The following is an 8,506-nucleotide window of genomic DNA, read 5'->3' as shown; positions in this document are numbered from 1 at the left end:
ATGTGACTACTAGCTATCACTCCTACTGATATGTTTTAGTGCTGCAATAATGAGTGATCAACGTAAGGGGTCTCCGGTTGTCGCAGACGTGCACGTCCCTGAGCCACGCGCACAAAGGCCTCTGACAAGTACTCGGAATTGCAGCTGAACACAAATGAATGCACCAACTTTTCTGAACCCTGCTGGACTTCACATGACCTCTTTCTGAACCCTGCTGAACTTCACATGACCTCTATCTGAACCCTGCTGGACTTCACACGACCTCTATCTGAACCATGCTGGACTTCACATGACATATATCTGAACCCTGCTGGACTTCACATGACTCCTTTCTGAACCCTGCTGGACTTCACATGACCTCTATCTGAACCCTGCTGGACTTCACATGACCTCTTTCTGAACCCTGCTGGACCTACTGCGACCTCTTTCTGTACCCTGCTGGACCTCCTATGACCTCTTTCTGAACCCTGCTGAACCTCCTCTGACCTCTTTCTGAACCCTGCTGAACCTCCTATGACCTCTTTCTGAACCCTGCTGAACCTCCTCTGACCTCTTTCTGAACCCTGCTTGACCTCCTACGACATCTTTCTGAACCCTGCTGGACTTCACATGACCTCTATCTGAACCCTGCTGGACTTCACATGACCTCTTTCTGAACCATGCTGGACCTACTGCGACCTCTTTCTGTACCCTGCTGGACCTCCTATGACCTCTTTCTGAACCCTGCTGAACCTCCTCTGACCTCTTTCTGAACCCTGCTTGACCTCCTACGACATCTTTCTGAACCCTGCTGGACTTCACATGACCGTGCCTTTTCACTGACGGTCTGCAGTCTTCGTTGGTCGACGTTGCAGATCCCAGTGTTCTTCAGGAAGCATGGGCGAGCTTTCGCAGGCAGCCAGAACAAATGACAAATTCCTCCTCCAACCATATTTGAACGTTGGGCCTGGCCAGCAGGTTCGTGAAAGACTTGAGCCCAGCTTGACCCTCGTTCCGATGGCGGTGATACCTTGGGTTTCTCTGTTCCTCAAGGAAGTAGAACTAAAAAAGCAGGTTTGGAACGGGAAGATGACGTAATCTGTTGCCAAATCCTTGACGCGAGGGTCGCGACTGTATTTTAAAGAGGTGACCAAGGTTACTCAATCGTCACCAAGGGGTGGACTACCACTCCAATGAATTCGACTTCAGGAAAATATGTTGAAGAAGCAAAGCGACCACGCGACTTCATTAAATATTGCTAAAGTGAAGTCAAAATCAGTTTTGAGCCAGGTAGGAGTCGAACCTACAATCTTCTGATTCGTAGTCAGACGCGTTATCCATTGCGCCACTGGCCCATGTGACTACTAACTATCACTCCTACTGATATGTTTTAGTGCTGCAATAATGAGTGATCAACGTAAGGGGTCTCCGGTTGTCGCAGACGTGCACGTTCCTGAGCCACGCGCACAAAGGCCTCTGACAAGTACTCGGAATTGCAGCTGAACACAAATGAATGCACCAACTTTTCTGAACCCTGCTGGACTTCACATGACATATATCTGAACCCTGCTGGACTTCACATGACTCCTTTCTGAACCCTGCTGGACTTCACATGACCTCTATCTGAACCCTGCTGGACTTCACATGACCTCTTTCTGAACCCTGCTGGACCTACTGCGACCTCTTTCTGTACCCTGCTGGACCTCCTATGACCTCTTTCTGAACCCTGCTGAACCTCCTCTGACCTCTTTCTGAACCCTGATTGACCTCCTACGACATCTTTCTGAACCCTGCTGGACTTCACATGACCTCTATCTGAACCCTGCTGGACTTCACATGACCTCTATCTGAACCCTGCTGGACTTCACATGACCTCTTTCTGAGCCCTGCTGGACCTACTGCGACCTCTTTCTGTACCCTGCTGGACCTCCTATGACCTCTTTCTGAACCCTGCTGAACCTCCTCTGACCTCTTTCTGAACCCTGCTTGACCTCCTACGACATCTTTCTGAACCCTGCTGGACTTCACATGACCGTGCCTTTTCACTGACGGTCTGCCAGTCTTCGTTGGTCGACGTTGCAGATCCCAGTGTACTTCAGGAAGCATGGGCGAGCTTTCGCAGGCAGCCGGAACAAATGACAAATTCCTCCTCCAACCATATTTGAACGTTGGGCCTGGCCAGCAGGTTCGTCCAAGACTTGAGCCCAGCTTGACCCTCGTTCCGATGGCGGTGATACCTTGGGTTTCTCTGTTCCTCAAGGAAGTAGAACTAAAAAAGCAGGTTTGGAACGGGAAGATGACGTAATCTGTTGCCAAATCCTTGACGCGAGGGTCGCGACTGTATTTTAAAGAGGTGACCAAGGTTACTCAATCGTCACCAAGGGGTGGACTACCACTCCAATGAATTCGACTTCAGGAAAATATGTTGAAGAAGCAAAGCGACCACGCGACTTCATTAAATATTGCTAAAAGTGAAGTCAAAATCAGTTTTGAGCCAGGTAGGAGTCGAACCTACAATCTTCTGATTCGTAGTCAGACGCGTTATCCATTGCGCCACTGGCCCATGTGACTACTAGCTATCACTCCTACTGATATGTTTTAGTGCTGCAATAATGAGTGATCAACGTAAGGGGTCTCCGGTTGTCGCAGACGTGCACGTTCCTGAGCCACGCGCACAAAGGCCTCTGACAAGTACTCGGAATTGCAGCTGAACACAAATGAATGCACCAACTTTTCTGAACCCTGCTGGACTTCACATGACCTCTTTCTGAACCCTGCTGAACTTCACATGACCTCTATCTGAACCCTGCTGGACTTCACACGACCTCTATCTGAACCATGCTGGACTTCACATGACATATATCTGAACCCTGCTGGACTTCACATGACTCCTTTCTGAACCCTGCTGGACTTCACATGACCTCTATCTGAACCCTGCTGGACTTCACATGACCTCTTTCTGAACCCTGCTGGACCTACTGCGACCTCTTTCTGTACCCTGCTGGACCTCCTATGACCTCTTTCTGAACCCTGCTGAACCTCCTCTGACCTCTTTCTGAACCCTGATTGACCTCCTCTGACCTCTTTCTGAACCCTGATTGACCTCCTATGACCTCTTTCTGAACCCTGCTGAACCTCCTCTGACCTCTTTCTGAACCCTGCTTGACCTCCTACGACATCTTTCTGAACCCTGCTGGACTTCACATGACCTCTATCTGAACCCTGCTGGACTTCACATGACCTCTTTCTGAACCATGCTGGACCTACTGCGACCTCTTTCTGTACCCTGCTGGACCTCCTATGACCTCTTTCTGAACCCTGCTGAACCTCCTCTGACCTCTTTCTGAACCCTGCTTGACCTCCTACGACATCTTTCTGAACCCTGCTGGACTTCACATGACCGTGCCTTTTCACTGACGGTCTGCCAGTCTTCGTTGGTCGACGTTGCAGATCCCAGTGTTCTTCAGGAAGCATGGGCGAGCTTTCGCAGGCAGCCAGAACAAATGACAAATTCCTCCTCCAACCATATTTGAACGTTGGGCCTGGCCAGCAGGTTCGTGAAAGACTTGAGCCCAGCTTGACCCTCGTTCCGATGGCGGTGATACCTTGGGTTTCTCTGTTCCTCAAGGAAGTAGAACTAAAAAAGCAGGTTTGGAACGGGAAGATGACGTAATCTGTTGCCAAATCCTTGACGCGAGGGTCGCGACTGTATTTTAAAGAGGTGACCAAGGTTACTCAATCGTCACCAAGGGGTGGACTACCACTCCAATGAATTCGACTTCAGGAAAATATGTTGAAGAAGCAAAGCGACCACGCGACTTCATTAAATATTGCTAAAGTGAAGTCAAAATCAGTTTTGAGCACAGGTAGGAGTCGAACCTACAATCTTCTGATTCGTAGTCAGACGCGTTATCCATTGCGCCACTGGCCCATGTGACTACTAGCTATCACTCCTACTGATATGTTTTAGTGCTGCAATAATGAGTGATCAACGTAAGGGGTCTCCGGTTGTCGCAGACGTGCACGTTCCTGAGCCACGCGCACAAAGGCCTCTGACAAGTACTCGGAATTGCAGCTGAACACAAATGAATGCACCAACTTTTCTGAACCCTGCTGGACTTCACATGACATATATCTGAACCCTGCTGGACTTCACATGACTCCTTTCTGAACCCTGCTGGACTTCACATGACCTCTATCTGAACCCTGCTGGACTTCACATGACCTCTTTCTGAACCCTGCTGGACCTACTGCGACCTCTTTCTGTACCCTGCTGGACCTCCTATGACCTCTTTCTGAACCCTGCTGAACCTCCTCTGACCTCTTTCTGAACCCTGATTGACCTCCTACGACATCTTTCTGAACCCTGCTGGACTTCACATGACCTCTATCTGAACCCTGCTGGACTTCACATGACCTCTATCTGAACCCTGCTGGACTTCACATGACCTCTTTCTGAGCCCTGCTGGACCTACTGCGACCTCTTTCTGTACCCTGCTGGACCTCCTATGACCTCTTTCTGAACCCTGCTGAACCTCCTCTGACCTATTTCTGAACCCTGCTTGACCTCCTACGACATCTTTCTGAACCCTGCTGGACTTCACATGACCGTGCCTTTTCACTGACGGTCTGCCAGTCTTCGTTGGTCGACGTTGCAGATCCCAGTGTACTTCAGGAAGCATGGGCGAGCTTTCGCAGGCAGCCGGAACAAATGACAAATTCCTCCTCCAACCATATTTGAACGTTGGGCCTGGCCAGCAGGTTCGTCCAAGACTTGAGCCCAGCTTGACCCTCGTTCCGATGGCGGTGATACCTTGGGTTTCTCTGTTCCTCAAGGAAGTAGAACTAAAAAAGCAGGTTTGGAACGGGAAGATGACGTAATCTGTTGCCAAATCCTTGACGCGAGGGTCGCGACTGTATTTTAAAGAGGTGACCAAGGTTACTCAATCGTCACCAAGGGGTGGACTACCACTCCAATGAATTCGACTTCAGGAAAATATGTTGAAGAAGCAAAGCGACCACGCGACTTCATTAAATATTGCTAAAAGTGAAGTCAAAATCAGTTTTGAGCCAGGTAGGAGTCGAACCTACAATCTTCTGATTCGTAGTCAGATGCGTTATCCATTGTGCCACTGGCCCATGTGACTACTAGCTATCACTCCTACTGATATGTTTTAGTGCTGCAATAATGAGTGATCAACGTAAGGGGTCTCCGGTTGTCGCAGACGTGCACGTCCCTGAGCCACGCGCACAAAGGCCTCTGACAAGTACTCGGAATTGCAGCTGAACACAAATGAATGCACCAACTTTTCTGAACCCTGCTGGACTTCACATGACCTCTTTCTGAACCCTGCTGAACTTCACATGACCTCTATCTGAACCCTGCTGGACTTCACACGACCTCTATCTGAACCATGCTGGACTTCACATGACATATATCTGAACCCTGCTGGACTTCACATGACTCCTTTCTGAACCCTGCTGGACTTCACATGACCTCTATCTGAACCCTGCTGGACTTCACATGACCTCTTTCTGAACCCTGCTGGACCTACTGCGACCTCTTTCTGTACCCTGCTGGACCTCCTATGACCTCTTTCTGAACCCTGCTGAACCTCCTCTGACCTCTTTCTGAACCCTGATTGACCTCCTATGACCTCTTTCTGAACCCTGCTGAACCTCCTCTGACCTCTTTCTGAACCCTGCTTGACCTCCTACGACATCTTTCTGAACCCTGCTGGACTTCACATGACCGTGCCTTTTCACTGACGGTCTGCCAGTCTTCGTTGGTCGACGTTGCAGATCCCAGTGTACTTCAGGAAGCATGGGCGAGCTTTCGCAGGCAGCCGGAACAAATGACAAATTCCTCCTCCAACCATATTTGAACGTTGGGCCTGGCCAGCAGGTTCGTGAAAGACTTGAGCCCAGCTTGACCCTCGTTCCGATGGCGGTGATACCTTGGGTTTCTCTGTTCCTCAAGGAAGTAGAACTAAAAAAGCAGGTTTGGAACGGGAAGATGACGTAATCTGTTGCCAAATCCTTGACGCGAGGGTCGCGACTGTATTTTAAAGAGGTGACCAAGGTTACTCAATCGTCACCAAGGGGTGGACTACCACTCCAATGAATTCGACTTCAGGAAAATATGTTGAAGAAGCAAAGCGACCACGCGACTTCATTAAATATTGCTAAAAGTGAAGTTAAAATCAGTTTTGAGCCAGGTAGGAGTCGAACCTACAATCTTCTGATTTGTAGTCAGACGCGTTATCCATTGCGCCACTGGCCCATGTGACTACTAGCTATCACTCCTACTGATATGTTTTAGTGCTGCAATAATGAGTGATCAACGTAAGGGGTCTCCGGTTGTCGCAGACGTGCACGTTCCTGAGCCATGCGCACAAAGGCCTCTGACAAGTACTCGGAATTGCAGCTGAACACAAATGAATGCACCAACTTTTCTGAACCCTGCTGGACTTCACATGACATATATCTGAACCCTGCTGGACTTCACATGACTCCTTTCTGAACCCTGCTGGACTTCACATGACCTCTATCTGAACCCTGCTGGACTTCACATGACCTCTTTATGAACCCTGCTGGACCTACTGCGACCTCTTTCTGTACCCTGCTGGACCTCCTATGACCTCTTTCTGAACCCTGCTGAACCTCCTCTGACCTCTTTCTGAACCCTGATTGACCTCCTACGACATCTTTCTGAACCCTGCTGGACTTTACATGACCTCTATCTGAACCCTGCTGGACTTCACATGACCTCTATCTGAACCCTGCTGGACTTCACATGACCTCTTTCTGAGCCCTGCTGGACCTACTGCGACCTCTTTCTGTACCCTGCTGGACCTCCTATGACCTCTTTCTGAACCCTGCTGAACCTCCTCTGACCTCTTTCTGAACCCTGCTTGACCTCCTACGACATCTTTCTGAACCCTGCTGGACTTCACATGACCGTGCCTTTTCACTGACGGTCTGCCAGTCTTCGTTGGTCGACGTTGCAGATCCCAGTGTACTTCAGGAAGCATGGGCGAGCTTTCGCAGGCAGCCGGAACAAATGACAAATTCCTCCTCCAACCATATTTGAACGTTGGGCCTGGCCAGCAGGTTCGTCCAAGACTTGAGCCCAGCTTGACCCTCGTTCCGATGGCGGTGATACCTTGGGTTTCTCTGTTCCTCAAGGAAGTAGAACTAAAAAAGCAGGTTTGGAACGGGAAGATGACGTAATCTGTTGCCAAATCCTTGACGCGAGGGTCGCGACTGTATTTTAAAGAGGTGACCAAGGTTACTCAATCGTCACCAAGAGGTGGACTACCACTCCAATGAATTCGACTTCAGGAAAATATGTTGAAGAAGCAAAGCGACCACGCGACTTCATTAAATATTGCTAAAAGTGAAGTCAAAATCAGTTTTGAGCCAGGTAGGAGTCGAACCTACAATCTTCTGATTCGTAGTCAGACGCGTTATCCATTGCGCCACTGGCCCATGTGACTACTAGCTATCACTCCTACTGATATGTTTTAGTGCTGCAATAATGAGTGATCAACGTAAGGGGTCTCCGGTTGTCGCAGACGTGCACGTTCCTGAGCCACGCGCACAAAGGCCTCTGACAAGTACTCGGAATTGCAGCTGAACACAAATGAATGCACCAACTTTTCTGAACCCTGCTGGACTTCACATGACCTCTTTCTGAACCCTGCTGAACTTCACATGACCTCTATCTGAACCCTGCTGGACTTCACATGACCTCTTTCTGAACCCTGCTGGACCTACTGCGACCTCTTTCTGTACCCTGCTGGACCTCCTATGACCTCTTTCTGAACCCTGCTGAACCTCCTCTGACCTCTTTCTGAACCCTGCTTGACCTCCTACGACATCTTTCTGAACCCTGCTGGACTTCACATGACCGTGCCTTTTCACTGACGGTCTGCCAGTCTTCGTTGGTCGACGTTGCAGATCCCAGTGTACTTCAGGAAGCATGGGCGAGCTTTCGCAGGCAGCCGGAACAAATGACAAATTCCTCCTCCAACCATATTTGAACGTTGGGCCTGGCCAGCAGGTTCGTGAAAGACTTGAGCCCAGCTTGACCCTCGTTCCGATGGCGGTGATACCTTGGGTTTCTCTGTTCCTCAAGGAAGTAGAACTAAAAAAGCAGGTTTGGAACGGGAAGATGACGTAATCTGTTGCCAAATCCTTGACGCGAGGGTCGCGACTGTATTTTAAAGAGGTGACCAAGGTTACTCAATCGTCACCAAGGGGTGGACTACCACTCCAATGAATTCGACTTCAGGAAAATATGATGAAGAAGCAAAGCGACCACGCGACTTCATTAAATATTGCTAAAAGTGAAGTCAAAATAAGTTTTGAGCCAGGTAGGAGTCGAACCTACAATCTTCTGATTCGTAGTCAGACGCGTTATCCATTGCGCCACTGGCCCATGTGACTACTAGCTATCACTCCTACTGATATGTTTTAGTGCTGCAATAATGAGTGATCAACGTAAGGGGTCTCCGGTTGTCGC

General features: G+C 49.4%; 1 non-coding gene across 1 annotated transcript; it reads right to left on the bottom strand.

The window, feature by feature from the left end:
• Positions 1-6,189: 6,189 nt before the first annotated feature.
• TRNAC-ACA (transfer RNA cysteine (anticodon ACA)) lies at positions 6,190-6,262 on the bottom strand. Its single transcript has one exon. It is a non-coding gene; the product is annotated as a tRNA-Cys (tRNA).
• Between the last annotated feature and the right edge of the window lie 2,244 nt (positions 6,263-8,506).

Source organism: Myxine glutinosa, chromosome 9 (genome assembly GCF_964187855.1).
Source record: "Myxine glutinosa chromosome 9, kmMyxGlut1.1, whole genome shotgun sequence".
Classification (NCBI taxonomy): Eukaryota; Metazoa; Chordata; class Myxini; order Myxiniformes; family Myxinidae; genus Myxine; species Myxine glutinosa.
This window is presented reverse-complemented; position numbering and strand designations above follow the sequence as displayed.